Below are 22,177 nucleotides of genomic sequence, written 5' to 3'. Positions count from 1 at the left end.
AATCCAGACAATTCCCTACGCGTCGTGAAAGTTAAAATCAATTTAATTGTTAAAATCGCAATTGATCAGGTGATATTAGAAATCCAAGGCTTGCTGACGACCTAAGTTTTATTTATATTTAGATCAAGACTAACATTCGACAATAAAACATCAAACCAGTGGACTGAGACCTTATTGCGTTGTTGCTAAGTAACAGAACTTCTGTGCAAAATGCCAGGCCTGTTTAACCTTCTTAGCTCGATCATCAGTCTTAGCTGTACTGACGTCAGTAAAAAATGAAAAACAATCTCACAGGTTATAATGATAAAAGAAAAAAGAAATGACAGTTTTCATATACTATAGAATGATGGATGGACAAGGTAAAGAGTTCAATTACGTCATCACCTTGGCCGCCAATGTTATGAAAATATTAAAGTCGTGAACAGTTGTTTAGGTACTATCGCCGTTTTTATTATCGGCATGATCGTTTCTCGTCAAGAATTTATAATGAGAAATAATTAATAATTTATGTAACATGTCCTTTAGTAGGACCATGACAAGTTACAAGGTACGAACATGGTTCAAAATATGCATTCTTTGTACTTTATAATATGTACGTCACATTTACATGTAAAGATGATCCGAAACATATTGTGTCACCTTTCTTCTGAATCAGCATTGATTACGTAGAATTATCAAGCTAGTATTCGGACTTTCCCGCCAATGGCATCGTCGCATTTCTATAATATTCAGTCTAATACATTGTGTCATATTAGTTTGGGAATATGCTTCTTAATTATGAATAATAGTGAACAATTATGATTCTTTATGTTATACTTATAAATTGACAACTGTGTCAATATTTCATCCATTAATGTTAGTTTGAAGTGTAATGTATTTTGTTTAGCTGCCACGTCATCGATTTTAAGCAATGGCCAGGCCGTGTCTCCTTAACTTTGACAACTGTAAACGCCCATACAAAATGATCTCGTGTACGACACAAAGTTGTATGACTCTGCGCGAAAATAGATTTACACATTTATTACTAGATACTGTTTTATTGTCCAAATATGTCTCACATACATGTACACAAAACATCACACACCTACTGCTGTTTTTTATGACTAATGTATTAAAGTCATTCCAATCAATCGTGAACACATTTACTCATACACTTTGATTGACAACCCTTTAGATTTGCCTTTTACGGAGATAAACCTACTCCTAGACAGAATCAAATAGAGCTGACATTAGAGGCCCTGGAAGGCCTACAGTCAGAAGAGGACCTATAAGTACGTGTAAATACTTTTAGATTGTATGCATTAAACTTTTTTCGTGATAGGTCGGTTACATGTCAAATCTGGTGGCGGGAAATGTCGGCTTTACCTGAGTGTACTGTTACAGTATTGGCCTAGAAGTACACTGTGAGTAATTATTTGTTTTCAAGGTGTACGTACAGGTTGAATTTGGACCTTTCTAGGGAGTAAATCAAACAGCATACTAAAAGGTACCTACAATGTTCTACTTACTGAAGCTTTCTTGATATTGGCATGGTAAATTCATTCAACTGGGATAAATAACGCCAGAGGATCAGTCAAATACCTTTAAAACTATCAATGTGGTGGCAGCGGTGGGATCAAGTCCTTACCATTGATTCTGGGACTAGCGTCATTTAAAAATATTTCAACAAGGGGAACGTCGAAGGAGGGCCACTTTTTAGCTCGACGAAATCGGGTGAGGATCACGTGTTATGCAATAGACCGGGCATGTTCCCCTCCCCTAGTCTATCTGCTAGACCTCGGATGTTCTTCCGATAGAATACGACACACGCCCGAACATCGTTATCGAGGATGGAACATCCGAGGGCAAGCCCTCACTGCGAACTTCGTTCGCTTCTTATAGTATCGAAAGAAAGCCCGAACGTCTAGCAGCAAGACTACCCTCCCCCCTGTAATTACCGAAGGCTCCCTTAGACAACTTTGAAAAGGTACCATTAAATGTACAAATTCACCTCTCCGAAACCTACGTTGATTACTCGACATAAATACGACAAATGTGCAATGAAGACAAGAGCCTTTCATAAAATTGATAGCTTCGGAAGAAAACTTAGAAAACGAGTCGATTCGAAATTGGTCACGCTGTAAGAACAACGAACACATATCACGCCTTACCAGCACGTTCCAACAGTTCCGATCCGACTGCTGTGTTAGTTTACATTCATTACAAGCAAACACTCCAATACAACTAAGATATATTGCTGATAACTTCGAGTGTCATGTATAACTTTGGGCGTTGAGATGACTGGCAATACTTCCGATAACAGTAACTCATTCAAAATTTGTCTCTTTGTTGCCTGCAATTATAGCCATTAGCCGACACTCTGATGGTTTATGTCAATAACTCCTAATCGCTATATGATCACTAACCGTCAATACAGTGTATTCATTTATCCACGTAAATTAAGCTGACTCTTCAAAATGAAAGAATTATATTCTGTCCTACGTGGCCACAAGTCATACTAAGTAAGGTAGTCCAGTCCAACTAGTCTCTTTCCAATTTCTGGTATGTATGTATGTATGTATGTATGTATGTATGTATGTATGTATGTATGTATGTATGTATGTATGTATGTATGTATGTATGTATGTATGTATGTATGTATATGTGTGTGCGTGCGTGCGTGCGTGCATGCATGCATGCATGCTTGTAAGTAAGTAAGTAAGTAAGTAAGTAAGTAAGTAAGTAAGTAAGTAAGTAAGTAAGTAAGTATGTATGTATGTATGTATGTATGTATGTATGTATGTATGTATGTATGTATGTATATATGTATGTATGTATATATGTACGTATGGATACTTGCATGCAATGGTGGATAGATTGATGAATTAGACGTCGACATAAAAATCTCAAATGATATAGTTCATGTATTCGTGTATTTCCATTTATTCCATATCATCTCACTTTCTATCCCCTTTTTCTTAATGTGACTTATTTATCAACCAACAAGTTGCCCCAATTACAGGTTCATAAAAAGACAAATCTAAGAAATATATACAACATATAAACAGAACAGAGATACATTTTTTCAAACTGCTAAAATGATCTTAATAACTATTATATAAAACATTACTAAAAACATTACTAAAAACATTAAAACTCACCAAACACGTCACAATTGTGAACATTGCTCATAGAGTTAAAAAAAAATGACCGAGTCTTGGTTAAAAAAAGAACATTTAAAGATAGTTATTCAAGCAGGAGGTGGTCGGAAGACATGAATACGACGAACATTAATAAAGGGAATGATTAAATTGAGGCTATCAATAGTCTATAGTCCTTTTACAGTATCGTTACCATTTCCACCTCCACTCAAAGTCTAGTCAAAGTCGATACTCTAGAAGTCTTGAGATGCATGAGATGCAATTTAAAATTCATTCAAAGTCACCCACAGTCATTAACATCATGTCTTTGTTAATCTATCACACAATTCTAACCAATAACACAGTCCCTCATAAAGTTAGTGTTTATTGGGACAGATATGTAATGTCTAAATGTGGTATATTTTTCAGCTCAGGATGCTACTTATACACTGTTACGTCACTATAACAGTTGTGGTTCACTGATTGGATGAACAACATTTTGTGCTGATTGAGGGACTTTGACTAGACGTGGTTTAGTTAGAAATCACGTTGACATCCAGACTAGGCTTTCAAGTACGTCAGGTACATTTGTAACATTCACATTAATCGTGATCTCGTAATTTGACACAGAAACAGCTTCGGTCCAACCACGCAATATCAATGATCAAACAAGTCGTGAAGTGTTTGTAATCAGAGTATCTCGTACGGATTAACACGTCACCAACCCTGATATCCTTCTTGACATCCTGTTACACATGTATCTCATTAATCAATTATGACTTCAAGTTGAAATTCACAAATCTTCCCCATACCACTGATACAAAAGAGGGAGAATATTGTAACACTAGAATTAAATATGGTTATCGGTATTGTATCTAATATCTCTATCTTCTTCAAGATTTCTGAGATAGCAAAGTCAGGATAACATTTACAACCAGTAACACTGAAGTAAAGCACTTTCTCTATGTACTACACACGTTTATAGCATTCATATTACGAGTAGCACTGAAGTAAAGCACTTTCTTTATGTGCTACACACGTTTATAGCATTCATATTACGAGTAGCACTGAAGTAAAGCACTTTCTCTATGTGCTACACACGTTTATAGCATTCATATTACGAGTAGCACTGAAGTAAAACACTTTTTCTATGTGCTACACACGTTTATAGCATACACTTTACAACAAGTAACACTGAAGTAAAGCACTTTCTCTATGTGCTACACACGTTTATAGCATTCATATTACGAGTAGCACTGAAGTAAAGCACTTTCTCTATGTGCTACACTCATTTATAGCATACATATTACAACCAGTAACACTGAAGTAAAGTACTTTATCTATGTGCTACACTCATTTATAGCATACATATTACAACCAGTAACACTGAAGTAAAGCCCTTTCTCTATGTGCTACACTCATTTATAGCATACAACCAGTAACACTGAAGTAAAGCACTTTCTCTATGTGCTACACTCATTTATAGCATACATATTACAACCAGTAACACTGAAGTAAAGCACTTTCTCTATGTGCTACACTAAAGTGTAAATATATACTGAAAGAAACTGAAAACACGAATAAACTATTGACACCAAAAATGCAGATTAACTAGTATTGCTTTGCCCATTAAAGTTTGATCATGATTATGATTTTGCTAATAATGCTGGCAGAATTCCAAACTAATATGAAATCTGAAACTTAACCATGTTAGTTTGTTTGTTATTTATTTATACAGTGTTTTCTCACATTGTGCTCAAAACACTTTACAATTATTACCGCAGGATACGGACATATAACGACACAACGGCCCTTTATACTTCCCCAGCTCCCTGGGAAAGCATGCACTCCATTGCAGCCTGTCTCTATTAGCACATAGGATCATTACAGAATTCACATTGCAACCTCTGTCCTACCAAGTCCCCATTTATACAGCTGGGTTGACTGATCAATGATTATCATTGGCTAATATTTCTGGCAGAATTCCAAGCTAAACTGAAACTTAATCCTCATTGGCCATTGTTTCTGGGGGAATGCAAGCTAAACCAATACTCAAATATTATTGACTACTATTTCTAGAGAAATTTTAAACTACTAGCATTATTCGACTGATGACGTAATGGTTTAATCGTACGTGTGATAATACAATGTTGTTACCTTTTACAATGAAAGCATTACTGTAATAATACATATTTAACCATAGACCACACACGTACGGTCTAGGATTTGATTAAATATTAAATTGTCATCAAAACGACTGTTATGAAACACATGCCGAGGGCGAACGTCTTTGATGTATATCTGCTAAATTGCTACAATCGGAGACAGAACTCAGAATACTGCGATTAATTGAGCCGTACAATGTCACCACAAAAGAATGCGATCATGAAATTCTCACTCTTGTCTTTTATAAAATATGGGTCATGCAGATTTTCCACAACGATTTATAATTTAACTTCACAAAACGCATGTATATTTCATGTGACTGACAGGCAGTGAACTTGGGTTTTGAGGTGACGAGTCACGACTTACACTATAAATGATGAAATAATGGTCGGCGTCAGTATTGATATCTGTCTGCAGGGACTGAACTCAGCATAACCCTTTACGCGACGTGCCATTAAAAACCTAAACCAATGTGTACTGTTCAATCGTTGTCCATAAAGACATTTCATTTCCCTATTGGTTTCAGAACACTTTAACGACGGAATATTTGCTTCAGATTAAAAATGTGTAAAACTGGCCATGGCAAGATTAAAAATATCAAGACGTTTAAACACAGTTACTATTGATCATAAGACAACGAGCGACATCATACCAAATTATAGCTTTACAGATGGTTTACGCTTGGCTTCACATACAAATAACAATGTTCACTCTTTCGTGTCATTATACCTGATATCAATGGTGACTTATGGGTGCCTTACTTTAATACGGATGATAATATTACGAACTAAAGTTGTCTGCTCAATGTTTTATTTTTGATACAGTTACACGTGTCATACACGTGATATAGTTCATTCTAAATAGACTGTTGTGTAAGGTATTATATGTTAAGTACCGATCTCCGTTGACGTAGGTTGAACTCGATTATAATGGATGTCAAAATAACTTGTTTTCCTTCTACGGGTCTTTACACAACTTTATCGCTATAGCAACCATTATTAGAAGTGACGTCGAAACCGATTCTTATTGATAAATTGACGATCACTGAAGCAGAATCAATCAATAACTAGTGATAAGCGTGCTTGTCAACGATAGCACAGTTTGCGTTCTTGTAAACAGGCAGGTTTTGGTGCTGAAGGGAGGTTTTGAACATGTTCGTACACCTTTAATGACATCAAATTGAATGCCATACAAATGTGTTGTCCTTTATGAATCGCAAATCCTTAGTGTATGCAAATATGCTAGCCACAAGTCTGAGCTCTTTTAATACATCATTCTTCGAACACAATAAATCATATTTTACAAATATTATAGTATACCACTTTTTTCACAATTCGACCCTTGTCTACAAAATATGTGGGCGGTGAAAATTGTTAAGAGAGTGTGTTCATCCATCCACCCACTCCCTCACTTTTTTTCTTTTTGTCGTTGTATATCACCTCGCCTGCAGCGGTTTTACTGGTCGTAGCAAGTTCCATATATCGCCAATTCATGATCCAACTTGGCCAACTTGTGAATATTCTTTCGTTATAACACCTCATTATATTGAAAAGATACTAAAACAGACACACGATCGGGTTTCGAGCAACCACCCACTCATTGTCCCACTCACAAGCAAAGCTTGTTTGAACTCAGTATACAACGAGTAACACTCCAATTGGTTTATTTACAAGCCTAGCATGTGGCCTTTCTAGTGTGGTCAATCAGTACATGAAACAGTATACTTTTACACTTGATATGTATGCTATAAATGATTGTGGTACATACAGAAAACGCTTAACTTTGGTGTTACGGGTTGTAAAAGATAAACTCTCAAAATTTCAGTTGCGTAATTTCTGAAGGATGGCTGTGTTGAATGTACCTGGATCGGCATGGGTATGGGCGTGGGCATGGGCATGGGCATGGGTATGCGTATGGGTATGGGTATGGGTATGGGTATGGGTATGGGTATGGGTATGTGTATGTGTATTGGTATGGGTATGGGTATGGGTATGGGTATGTGTATGTGTATGTGTATGTGTATGGGTATGGATATGGGCATAGATATAGGTATATGTATGGGTATAGATATGGGTATGGGTTTTAGGTGTGGGTATGAGTATGAGTATGAGTATGTGTATGGGTATGGGTATGGGTATGGCTGTGAGTGTGAGTGTGGGTATGGGTATGAGTATAGATGTGGGTATCAATATGGCATGAGTATGGGTGTTAGGTGTGGGTATGAGTATGATTATGGGTATAGATATGGATGTGGGTATGAGTATGAGTATGTGTATGAGTATGAGTATGATTATGAGTATATATATATGGGTATATATATGGGTATAGATATGGATATGGGTGTGAGTATGGGAATGGATATGTGTATAAATGTGAGTATGAGTATGAGTATGAGTATGAGTATGAGTATGAGTATGAGTATGAGTATGAGTATAGATATGGATATGAGTGTGGGTATGGATGTGGTATGAGTGGGTGTGTGTATGGATTTGGGTATGAGTATGGATGTCAGTATGGGTATGAGTATAGGTGTGGGTATGAGTATGGGTATGAGTATAGATATGGGTATGAGTGTGAGTATGGATGTGGGTATGGGTGGGTGTGTCTATGGAAACGGATATGAGTATGGATGTGAGTATGAGTATGAGCATATATATGGGTATGAGTGTGTGTGTGTGTGTGTGTATGGAAATGGATATGTATATAAATGTGAGTATGAGTATGAGTATATATATATATGGGTATGAGTGTGGGTATGGGTATAGATATGGATGAGGGTATGAGTATGAGTATGTGTATGGGTATGAGTATGATTATGAGTATATATATGGGTATGGGTATAGATATGGATATGGGTGTGAGTGTGGGTATGGGTATGGAAATGGATATGTATATAAATGTGAGTATGAGTATGAGTATATATATATGGGTATGAGTGTGGGTATGGATGTGGATATGAGTGGGTGTGGGTATGGGTTTGGGTATGAGTATGGATGTCAGTATGGGTATGAGTATAGGTGTTAGGTGTGGGTATGAGTATGGGTATGAGTATATATATGGGTATGAGTGTGAGTATGGATGTGGGTATGAGTGTGTGTGTGTATGGAAATGGATATGTGTATAAATGTGAGTATGAGTATGAGTATAGATATGGGTATGAGTGTGGATGTGGGTATGAGTGGGTGTGTGTATGGAAACGGATATGAGTATGGATGTGAGTATGGGTATGAGTATATATATATATGGGTATGAGTGTGGGTATGGATGTGGATATGAGTGGGTGTGTGTATGGGTATGGGTATGGGTATGGGTGTGAGTATGGGTATGAGTGTAAGTATGGGTATGCGCAATTATCTGTAGAGTTGTAAAATATCATCATACAGTGCCTCAGGTTACCTGTGATATGTTCATTTATTATATAAATCGGAAATACGGAGTATAACCAGAAAACAAGTATCTGATTACAAACTGAGACAAAAATGTATAATCATGAAAATAAAATATAGGCATTGTTTGAGAGGCAGAGATAACTTTATGTGTTTTCCTTCTGAGTCTCATCAATGAAATATACAATCTGTAGTTGAAAGTGGTGTTTTCAGATGCATGAAGAATAGATAGTTATTGTAGAACAGTTTCTTAATGTTTGTTCAGACTGAAAATGTCATCGTCGTAAACCACAGCCTCTTTTACGGCATCGTCCACGACGCACCGCCAATATTTCGCAGTGTCACGGAAGAATTAACAATGAAAGCGAGAATTGAAAATGTAAAATAACGCCAGCAAAACCCTTAGGTTCCACTTTTTCTAACATTGTTTCTAGTTCATCCCTATAAGTTATAGCAATAAAGGCGATCATCTTGTATAATTTATAGTTACGAGTTATCATTAAGAAGTAAAAGCGTATTGTAGAAAATCGAAACGTCTGAAGGGGACTGACTGCCATAATCGGCCTAAACGACAATTTTTCATCTATAAAGTTAGCAATGTGTCAACGCATCGTTGTACAATTCTATAAGGCGTCAATAATGGAAAACGCTTTCCCAGGAGTATTTGCGAGAGTTTGTGAAATTTCGAAAGCGGTGATAATATTCTCACGAGAATGGTGCCACAGTAAAACTCGTGATGTTCAAAACGCATTGACATATATTTATGGTATCCAGTCTGAAACGGGTGGGTCTCCGGCTAATAAAGAAGTTGAAAAAAAAATGAAAGTTCAGCCCATCTAGTCGTTGTATCAAACTCTGATGTCTCTTCTTAATGTTTTATTGCAGTTCATAATATCCACCCACACGGACGACGAGTGAATCAGTTTCCTCTGGGGTCCCCAAATACATAATGTACTTATGTACTTGCTTGCAGTAATGTGTGATCAACACATGCTAAAAGTAAGCCAGAATTACGATGATCTTTACTGCAAGTCTACACGTTTCAAAGAATACATTTTCAAAAGTGGATGATTTCAACCCTAGGTTATGAAATAATGGGTTATTATAATTGCTTGTCTCTGTGGGAGTGGTTGCTGTATTTATGTTTTATATTTATAGGATATCACTGTCAAAAATATTGAAGTTGAGTACAGTTTGCAATAATATGATATATATCAATACATAATGTAACTGAACTTTTCAAGTGTCATTTTAATTTTAGAAAGAAGGTTCAAATAGAAAAGTCACAACGTCGCCGTGAGTGTTACATATCAATATGTAAAGCGGAAGCATTTTTCATATCTTGTGAAATTAGGCTTTTAACTGATACTCGGTTTATGTTGATTAATATAGGTTAGCATTTACTTTAAATTGTTGAACCCGCACTCAGAACGAGGTACACAATTAGGTAATTAAGAAAAGCGATCTTTAGTTTAATACTGCCGATTTAATCACATATCATCGGATATTACGAATGAAGTTTGAACTCAGTGGTATATACACTGAATGCACAAGAGTCTATGTAACTATATAGAATACATGTACAATCATTTTGGCGTTTTGTGTAAATGTCAATGTGTGGGCGTGGGCTATACAATGCCAGCGTCTCAAATCATTCTCGTTTTTCCTTAATTTCCGAAAAGCGAAAAAAATCTCTGAATATTGCTGGAAGGTGTAAGTATATGTCGCTCTAGACCTTTTCCACTTTACTGTAAGATGATATTTACACTTTTGTAACATGTCCACTGTGTAAGTGCGCCAAACAAACCCACATGGCTAGATGGAGAAACATGGTGAGTTGAAGAAAGCCACTCACCGACTCTGATACTCAAAATGTCAAAAGTTGCTTTTTAAGAGCTAACATTGAGTTTATACACAGTTTATAGTAAATTATACTTCAAAGATATTTTTCCATGACCCCTTTCTGTTGAATTGGAAGTCGTATACATATCCCAACATTTATTATAAACGCAATATTTCAATAAAAAAATTAACACACAACTGCCAAAGGTAGCATCAATGTAATCAAAGACACACTTTTTTTTCATATTGTAATGGATTTGTAGATACTGTGTCTATCACACAGTCACCAAGAATGATCCCTATGAAAACGTACAGCACATCAATGATTCATGCCCAACTTTTGAACATACTCGACTCGCACATCGTACACCTTGATTGAAGACCTCATATGATAAATGGAGCCACACTAACTATGATATTAGGTCGGTTCAATAATTTTCACGGGGATTAAATCTAAACTTCAACCTTAAGTACTAAAAACTCTTCTGATCCTCGACCTAACTGTCTAAACCCTTCTGATCGTGATAAATATGGGTACAGTAATAACCACTATAACCGAATAAGAAGTCTCCTATTACCATGACGACAACTGAAGGGAAATACTAAACAGCAGAAATGCTTACATTAAGTATTAGTCTATAAGTATATATGAATTTGTGAGCACTACTTTTTACCGAGACTTGACTTAAGATAAAGCTAACAATAAGATTCAATCAACCTTTACGTTAGCTTTGATTAGTTCATTGACTTAACCTATATATTGAATTATGAATATTGTGTTATACAGTAATTAATGTCAAGCTATTTATTTCACTCCTCCTTTCCGTTTGACTTACGTACAATCTTCTTTCTTGAAGAGAAATTTGATATTGTAAAGATACCCCCACCCCCACCTTTGACAAAATATTCATTCATTCCCGTGGGCAATTGTGGCATGATGTATTCAGAAAACCTAACTAAGTATTCTACTTCACAACCGATAACACCAATTGAAGTAAGGTAATCAGCCGTGAAATAAAAGCATTTTTCACGTTCTGGCACATTTTTCCCGCGTGGATAATAAACCTTAGTGTATTTGGATAAGCTCGTTTTCCTTAATTATAAATTCCACATATACAGATCAGTTAGACAGATAGGCTCAATGCTAAAAGTGATGTAAAATTTAAGACGAGTGAAATATTTCATAAATGTCACTTGCTGACTTGCCACGCCAATTGATGTTTTAATCCGCAAGTCTTCAATTATATTGTATTACATAAAGTCGACATTTTAACAATAATCCCAGAACACTTGAGGAACACGAAATAGTGTAGGGATGTGAGTTGACAGTGGTACTGCACTGTTCGTTTTTTTTCCATAATCCTTTCGTCTGTCTGGGTGGCTGCGTAAGAGTGGGAGGCGCATATATGTGAAATATGTGGTCTTTTAAAAAAAAATTCATGTATACAAAAAACAGAATTTAGCTGCCGTTGATAAATCAAATCGAATTTGACGCTTATTATGTCAAATAAAAGGAAGTTGGAAAGTGCATTTACTTTTATTTCAGACCACCAATTGTTTGGTGGACTGAGCTTTTAATATTGACATCTTCACTCCAGGTGACCTGCAACATGCTATTGTTTCTAAAGTAATGTATTAGATGAGTAATGAAGCTGACGCTTTGTTATACTCCCAATCATATCTGTTACTGACGTGTCCATGTGATTAGATACAGATTGCTACATCCGGGAAGATGATAGACTTCGTGTACTTAATATTACTGACTTTAATTGGATCAAAAGCGAAGAGTGACTGAAGTCTAATATCTTCGATTGACCAGACTTAAATTGTTTTATTGCTATATCGTTCATGGTTAGTTTGGCAGGTGGCAATCGTGCCTTTAAAGCACACGTATTTGTAAAGTCAACGCAAGAATGTTTCGGACGTGACAAGCAGGTAAACACACTCAGAGTTGATACAAAATAGATTAATTTACCTTCCATATTGCTGCTCCTGGCTGTTAACAGTCTTCACAATACACAAAATGGATCAAGCTCAACTACTTCACACAATACACAGACACTGTGCATTTGTTTATACTAACACCTACGGAGTGAACCAGGTAACTCTTCAAGTTAACGCTATAACTCAACCGTGTGGTTCATAACGTGCATGCAATCTTTTTCATATGCGTTTTCTTTGGAGGGCGAAACCATCAACGATCACAGGGGTGGCCCATTATGTATTAAGTGTATACTTGAATAGTCGATCAAATCATCAAATTGTGAACGCAACAGCAAATTCTAACAAAGTCACACAAATACGAGAATCATGATCGAATTAGCATAAAAGGAATAACAATTATTTGACGTATGAACAACCATACTTTGCTAAACGCACCCTACTTTGTGAATGGAGAATTCCACTAACAGGCGGCTTTCTCTCATGATTTCCTTGTCAGATCAACAGAATGACGGTGTAGAGTTCTATTTGTGATAGCCAATTACGTGTATAGAAATGTCGATTGGCCATGGCCAAGAAAGACGTCAACCAAACCCTGTAAAGTATCCGTCACTGAATTTTGCTTAGAATATTATAGAGAGGGACAGAGAGAGGGGGGCAGAGAGGGAGACAGCAACAGGACCAGAGTCTGAGACACAGACAAACACTGAGACAGATAGACAGAAAATAAAGATGGGACATACATACATACATACATACATACATACATACATACATACATACATACATACATACATACATACATACATACACACACATACGGATCGAGAGACAGACAGACAGACAGACAGACAGACAGACAGACAGACAGACAGACAGACAGACATACACACAGGCAGACAGACAGACAGACAGACAGACAGACAGACAGACAGACAGACAGACAGACAGACAGACAGACAGACAATAATAGCGAAGGATGAAATGGGTGTATACAAAAGTGCCACATTAATGTAACATGCCAAAGAATGAATGTAGTAGGACTAAAGGGAGGCATTTGATTGGATGTACTGCTTTTTCACGGCTTCTTTACACATGGAATACATTAAACAATTTCTGACGTTTGTTGTGATATGTTGTGTTGTGTTGTGTTGTGTTGTGTTGTGTTGTGTTGTGTAGTGTAGTGTAGTGTAGTGTAGTGTAGTGTAGTGTAGTGTAGTGTAGTGGTGTGTAGTGGTGTGATGTGGTGATGCACTGTTGAGATATAGTGTGAGGCGATACAGTATTAATATGATGCAATGTGGCTCGGTGTGATGTAATGAGTTGAACTGTTAACATCGTGTGATACCGTGTAATGTTATGTGATGCAGTTAGGTTAAATAACGTTTGGCACAGTGAGTTGTGTTTTCATGTGATGTAGTGTGATATAATGGTGTTATGAGACATGGCGTGAGGTGATGCATAGTGATGTGATGCAGTGTAGTGTGGCATGGTGTTATGAAATGTGGGCGGAATGCAGTTCAATGTTTTGTGACGAGACTGTACTGAAAAAAATGTTTACACATATACATTGAAAGATAAAGTTTGATCAATCCAATGTCAGTGTGTTTTAATATACAAACGCAAAAATTGACTAATAAGGGTGGCAGACCCGTCTTTTATGGGAGTACCCCTCCCCTCAATCTCACGTCATGAAACTAGTCTGATACCCAAGTCCCCAGTGTAAACTTAAACAGTATAAACTAAAATGTCATAATACAGTATTAAATTGGTTGTGAATCTCTTAATTCATTCCGTATTGAATATGCAAACAGATTGGATTATTAAAAAGTGCAATCTTTTGCTGTAAGTGTATAATCATGTTTCTTTTTTATGTGATATTTGATTTTAGTTGGTTGACATTTAGCAGTAATTTTGATGTGGACGTAATCAGAAGACAATGATCCTTGATGTGTTGCAAGGGCCGCAAACTCACATACAAGACAGAACTAGCGTTAAACCTCAAAACAATTTTTATGCCAGGAAATTGTTTTGATGCTTATCTTAACATACATTGTATTACCAATCCAATTAATTCTGTTTAGCTATACTTGGGATGAACATTGATGTGCGATTGGTTCAAGATAATTAAAATCAAGATTTACAGTCGTGAACTTGAACTTGTATGGAGGTAAATATAGAATCATACACGTTGAGATGATAGATGTTGCTACATAGTGACAAGACAGAAAAATGTCCCGTTTTACCTCCTAGTACCCAGTTTAGATAAATGTCATACGTTTTGGAATCTTTTTGTATGATAATCTCGACAACGATCGCAGCAGACAGACTGATTGCACAATAACAAAAAGCTTAGACTGTAGACTATCTGATTGCACAAGTGCAAAAAAGCATAGAACAGTTAGAGTTACATCTGCAGTGTTATTGTTAATCTAAATTTCTGATGATTGTTAATAGGCTTTCGGAAACCAGTTCTAAACCAGTCCTAGCAGAAGGTCTTGCATTGATTTTCAGCGGACACAGTTCGGATAACAACGATATCATAAACACATATATCAAGCACCTACAGCAATTATTCTAAACACCTTTTTCATCTTAAGTATGGAAAATATTGCCATGGTAACAGCAACTGAAAGAGGATTTATATTTGAACGTTTTTTTTAAAAATGAGATTGAAAACAGTGGAGTATTTCGTAGGAACTTAATAGCGACTTCATTGTTCTGACGTAACGTGGTCAGATTGCCGAATGGTTTTGTGTTTTAGGAGTCAGTGAACTCATTCGATAGTGATAGTTGTGTAGTGAACAGACGTCGAATTTATAACGCGCTTTCCTCCTGAGAGTTGAAGGCGCTCACAATTATTACCCCTGGCACGGATCAATGGCAACACAACGGCTCTTTATGCTTCCTCAACTCCCCGGGGAGCATACAATCCATTGCAGCCTCTATAAGCGCATAGGATTAAAGCATTCATATTGCAACCTCTATCCTACCAGGTCCCCAATTATACAGCTGGGCTGACTGAGACACAATCATGGTTCAAATATTGCCCAAGGACTTTAGCTACTCAGACACAAACGGCAGCGATGGGGCTTGAACCTGCAACCTGTAGATTCCAAGCCAACCTCGCTAACAATTCGCCAATCATGACTCCACTATATATATATATATATATATATATATATATATATATATATATATATATATATATATATATATATATATATATATATATATATATATATATATATAACTCGGTGAGTATCAATCTGATAAGACAGTGCTCTATACCACAGTGGCAGAGCGCAAAACTATATATATATATATATATATATATATATATATATATATATATATATATATATATATATATATATATATATATAGTTTTGATAGTTATGGAACTCTTTCTTAGTTGTAACTCGGAGTTTCACGCATAGTGCGATCATCAGTCATCTGAACTACCAAAACTATATATATATATATATATATATATATATATATATATATATATATATATATATATATATATATATATATATATATATATATATATATATATATATATATATATATATATATATGCTACTTTCCAACTCTTTCACAAACAAAATAACAGCAATTTAGATATATAAGTTGCTTTATATATAAAGACAAACTTGCATTGTGGTCCAAGGACAGAATACAATTAAATGCAGGTTTCGCAAAGACACATAATTCTGAAAATGACACACTTTAATATGAACTGAACACATTAACCTCAAGCACATTGCTTACTGTTCCACAATTGAGAACTCGATTGTGGGGGTCATTTGAACTGTTTCAATCACGTATTGTGACATAAGAGTTATCATATCGAAGGCAACGATTTGATTTGGAGTTGAAGAAAAGAAGAAACTGGAGAAATCTGTGTGCACTCTACCAGATATTGAACATAGTCTAGGAATCTGTGTGCACTCTACCAGATATTGAACATAGTCTAGGAATCTGTGGGCACTCTACCAGATATTGCACCTGGTCTAGGAATCTGTGTGCACTCTACCAAATATTGAACATAGTCTAGGAATCTGTGTGCACTCTCCCAGATATTGAACATAGTCTAGGAATCTGTAGGCACTCTACCACATATTGCACCTGATCTAGGAATCTGTGTGCACTCTACCAGATATTGAACATAGTCTAGGAATATGTGTGCACTCTACCAGACATTGCACCTGGTCTAGGAATCTGTGTGCACTCTACCAGACATTGCACCTGGTCTAGGAATCTGTGTGCACTCTACCAGACATTGCACCTGGTCTAGGAATCTGTGTGCACTCTACCAGACATTGCACCTGGTCTAGGAATCTGCGTGCACTCTACCAGACATTGCACCTGGTCTAGGAATCTGTGTGCACTCTACCAGACATTGCACCTGGTCTAGGAATCTGTGTGCACTCTACCAGACATTGCACCTGGTCTAGGAATCTGTGTGCACTCTACCAGACATTGCACCTGGTCTAGGAATCTGCGTGCACTCTTCCAGATATTGAACATAGTCTAGGAATCTGTGTGCACTCTACCAGACATTGCACCTGGTCTAGGAATCTGTGTGCACTCTACCAGACATTGCACCTGGTCTAGGAATCTGTGTGTACTCTACCAAATATTGCACCTGGTCTAGGAATCTGTGTGCACTCTACCAGATATTGCACCTGGTCTAGGAATCTGTGTGCACTCTACCAGATATTGCACCTGGTCTAGGAATCTGTGTGCACTCTAGTAGATATTGAACCTAGTCTAGGAATCTTACTAATCTTGAATTCCAGCTGTAACCCTGTCTAAAGAACCAATGCAGGAATCACTGATTAAGTGAAACTGTAAGTGCTGAGCGTTACTCTAAATACATCAATATTTCAAACTCTTCAAATTCTCTCAGAATAAAGGTCAAAGGTCGCCTTCATACTTTTGCAACTGTAACAACACTTCACGGTTATCACCATAAGTGTATCCAATATATCTTAGCATATAATATTTCTCACGTGTTTTTTTTGATGACGCATTTTCGTCCTATATTCTTGTCGACCGTTCTTTGTTTTGTATTTGTTAAAATCTGATGTAAGCGATGAACGCTAGAATACTTTACTTTACAGTAACACTATTTCAGTGTTCTGTACATGAAATGAGATAGACGTCATGAGAATGTAAGACAGCTAAAAAACGTCAAGAAAACCCCCACAAAATGAGAGAATATCAACTTGACATCACTATTAGAAATAAATCATGTAAAATAAATCATTTTTGACCTTTACATCTAAGTCATTGATCACTTACTAGTAACTCTCAGCCAGTCGTTTATCCTACAAGCACGGTGTCGACATGAACGACTCGTGCTTAGGCCTAACATAATAAATATAATTGGTGTAGGTGGTGAAATACCATGGTCAAAGAACTGCCATATTTATTTGTAAAGCATTGTTGAAAGCATCTAGTCACACAAAGGTAACAAATCTTGTTCAGAAGATATAATTCCCCAGAGATCAGATTTGGACACCTTTCTGCCTACTCGTACTTCAGTAAAACCCGCAACGTGGGCGAATAAACTTGTGAATTCTGTAAACCTCTGAATCTTTGATCGATGTAAAATATTTACCTCCCCTTTCATGCTGTTCATTACCTCAACGGATTTTATATTTAAAAATTTGTTTTTGTTGTCTGTCTGTCTGTCTGTCTGTCTGTCTGTCTGTCTGTCTGTCTGTCTGTCTGTCTGTCTGTCTGTCTGTCTGTCTGTCTGTCTGTTTGTTTGCCCGTTAATTGTTAATTAGCAAGATAATGTACAGTACCCTGAATGGATTAAGATGAAAGCTTATGAAAATATTGCTTAAGTACCAATTATTTGATTTTGAAGACGATCCAATTATGAGTGAAGCTGCAGTAATATGAAAATTGTATTGTGTGTAATCTATAATTATTGCATGTAAATAAATTTTGAAGTGGTCAATATTGTATTGTAGATTGCATTTTAATTACATCGATGCCTTGGATTTTTGCTTATGGTTTTTGAAGACCTCGCTCAAGCTAGTTCACCCATGTTTCCCCTGTCCTTCAAGTCCTCGATAACAAACCTCCAGCCTTATTAGACGACCTACTCCAATTTACACACCAACGCGTTTCCTTCATTCAACTAACAAGAGTCTCCTGCTTTCAACAGAATTCAAGAACAAGACATTTTATTTCTTAACAAGCGCATTCGGTGGGGATTGACACTTTTTGGCGCTATTGAATGAAAATATTGTATAGGGGTCAGGCGTGATATTCGGTATTTTTAAATTCAGTAGAGGAAATCGCCGACTGAACACCCAATAGTGCAACACGGCTACATGGATCATATATCATATTTATATTTATATTTATATTTATATTTATATTTATATTTATATTTATATTTATATTTATATTTATATTTGTGTTATTACATATTTATTTTATTAATGAGTGAAACATTTTTTTTTTGCATTTTTGATGTGAATAAATAATGTGAAACAACATAGACTAAGTCAGTGTTTGTAACTCAATAAATTGTAAAAAAAATTATAAAATGTAAAAAAGTGATCACTAAGTCACGTTCAAGTCTGTCACTTTTCGAAAATTAAAGTTACTAAGAGGGACTTGAGACATGCTGTTTCGCATCATTTTTCAAATAGAAAAATACCGTCACGTTGTTCGAATTCATTAATTCAAAATCCAAAATAAATACATGCTTCTCATCGATATGGCCAAATTTAATTAAATTGCATTTTGAATCTAGCCTGGGGTTGACGCTTTGCGATATCAACTGCCATGATCTATAATCCAATGATGTGTTTTTGAAATTAACAACCTTCAGTGTTAGTGGCAAAAGATTACCTACATTATCGTAGATTGGTAAACAGTCATGGTCAAATCTGAGTACAAATTAAACCGGATAGAATCTTAACATTCATCACGTTGACTGTATAGACCAATCTCCTTAAAGTACCATGCTCTATAACCGAGTTGCCATTTGTTATACGCAATGCACATGTACAGACAGACAGACAGACAGACAGACAGACAGACAGACAGACAGACAAACACACGCACACGCACACATACACATACATACATACATACATACATACATACATACATACATACATACATACATACATACATACATACATACATACATACATACATACATACATACATACATACATACACACACACACACACACACACACACACACACACACACACACATACACGCGCGCGCGCGTGAATGAACATTAAAACTTTAATATATGTGGGAACAAACCAATGTCCACATCATAAGGAGCCTGGTATTTTCAACCCACTGGGGGGGGGGGGTGTTTTGGACTTGAACATGGGTTTTCTCAAACTGACCACCCCAACTCCGATGACCAAAGCCAAAAGTGACCCCTAGTAAAAACACATTTTCCAAAATGACCCCCCCCCCACACACACACACCTGTATAATTTAACATCATTTGATAGGCCTTACTATGAGATGCTACAAGAACACTATATGATTCTAACTGAATATTGCTTTTTATTAAAAGATAACTGAATATTGCTTTTTATCAAAAAATCACTGAACACATTACTTTTGGTACAATTTTTGTTTTCTTTTTACATGTTTATTTATAATCTATGAAATATGTAATTTCGTCAGGGTATCTCAGCACACCGCATAAATCCATGGGAGACTATAATTATTTGCAGTTAATACAACTCTTTCTATTAAAATTAGTCTTTACAAATGTAACAAATGTTGACAAGCAACATAACACATTTCTGATAATGGCAACCTATGGTATACTTGTTTGTGGTATTATACACTGCAGTATAACATGATGTGACAAAAAATGTGCAGACTAATACAACTCTTTTGTTTTAATATCAATTGTACATTGCAACTCTCAGCTACACGTGTATAGTGGTGTCAAAACTCTACACACTCTACACACCACGTTACCGCCAATCTAATACTTGCTGCATGTGTACGTGTAGCAGTACATAATACACGTGTAACACAGAATACATTTGTTATACAGAATAAACAATATTTGAAAGAAAGGTGTCTCTGTTGGGTAGTCTAAGAATAGTGTGTGCTTCGTGTGCTTTAAAAGCTTTACAGTGAAGGAAACGTTAATTGGAATTTTATGTGAGTAAAGGGTATGGTTTCACCAAAGCCTGTAAATTACATCCCATTAAAACACAGGATATACTTTAAGAGTATAATAAGGACCCGTGGATATGATATCATTAGGTAATTAATGATTTGGACGACCATGCCAAGAATAGTTGGGAGAATAAGGTACAGGTAAACTAGTCTAATAAAAATAGTCTTTATTCTCCTTAATTGAAATGTTGAAGTGACACTGAATATTCCAGAAAGAGTGGATAGGGCGCTCTTTCAACCTATATTAAACAAAATATAAACATTAGGAAAAAATGTATCTTAAATCTCATTAATATGCAAATGAGGATAATTTGTATGCATGATCTTCGCCAAAATGAATGAGTTTTGTCAGTCACCTTATACAATATATGTTGCAAAGTACCTAACAATCAAATACATGCGTGGCTCTTGATGACACGGACCAGCCTGTTTACATCGCGATCTGTCATATCGCTCACTCTCGCAAAGCAAGGCTTATTTTTCTTCTGTGATACATCGTGACGTAAAAGATGCTATGGTTTACGACGACGATTTTGCTTTGCTGTTTCAAACACTTAAGTATTGACACATAGATAGTCAACCAACCAACTAGACAGACACCATGGACACAATACGAGATAATATGAGACAGGGTCAATACAGCTGTAGACTTAGTGAGTTGCTTTCCAGAGAAAATACGTCGCGATCTCCCGAAAGAATATCCCCATTTTAGTTACTGTAACATTAGTTTCAACAAGTTTTGTTGAAAAAGCCTTACTTTTTGACCCAAAACACGTGGTGCTTACAAGTATCACAATATGGCCCAGAGCCACGCTACGATTACACCTCATTTCGGCTGATGTTAAAACGCCACGTTTTCGAATTACAAGAAAAGGAAATTCGAAAGAAATTGTAAGATATAAATAATGAACATACATACCGTGCATATCATACAATTTGTCGGTAGACGCAACAGTTAATTCGATCGCCATACATTCCCAGTACTACAAACAAACACTAAAAAGTTTATCTTGATTGTGCTCTTGCAAAAATCGCTTTGACACCAATGACATCTGGCGCTTAAGTGAGGTGTTCTTGGTCACATTTATCGCAATGGTTGCTTTAGCAACACAACCCCGTGAGCACGTTACTCAATACAGTATGTTTACTATAAAACTCAGACCATCAAGGGAATTCCGAAACAAACACTTCACAACTGCTCGATAAGTGGTGTCAGGTCGACAAACGTTTTCTTTTACTTTTATTATCATGTGACCTATAAATGAACATCAGGTGGGTGAAATTCTTTTACCGTGCTTTACCCCCCCCCCCCCGTCTGTCATTAGAATATCTGTGATAAAAATGTCCGGTTGTACAAAAAATAGTGACCCTACCCCAGAACCTCAGACCACTACTAGCCCAAAACACACCCCCTGTAATTTGTGCCCAGTTCCTTTAAAACCAATACATCACATGACACATTTATTTATTTAATATTTATTTATTTATTTATTTATTTATTTATTTATTTATTTATTTAT

The sequence above is a fragment of the Glandiceps talaboti genome, chromosome 12 (assembly GCF_964340395.1).
Source record: "Glandiceps talaboti chromosome 12, keGlaTala1.1, whole genome shotgun sequence".
NCBI classification, from domain to species: domain Eukaryota; kingdom Metazoa; phylum Hemichordata; class Enteropneusta; family Spengelidae; genus Glandiceps; species Glandiceps talaboti.
The sequence above is the reverse complement of the archived record's forward strand: the minus strand, read 5'-3'. Positions refer to the sequence as shown.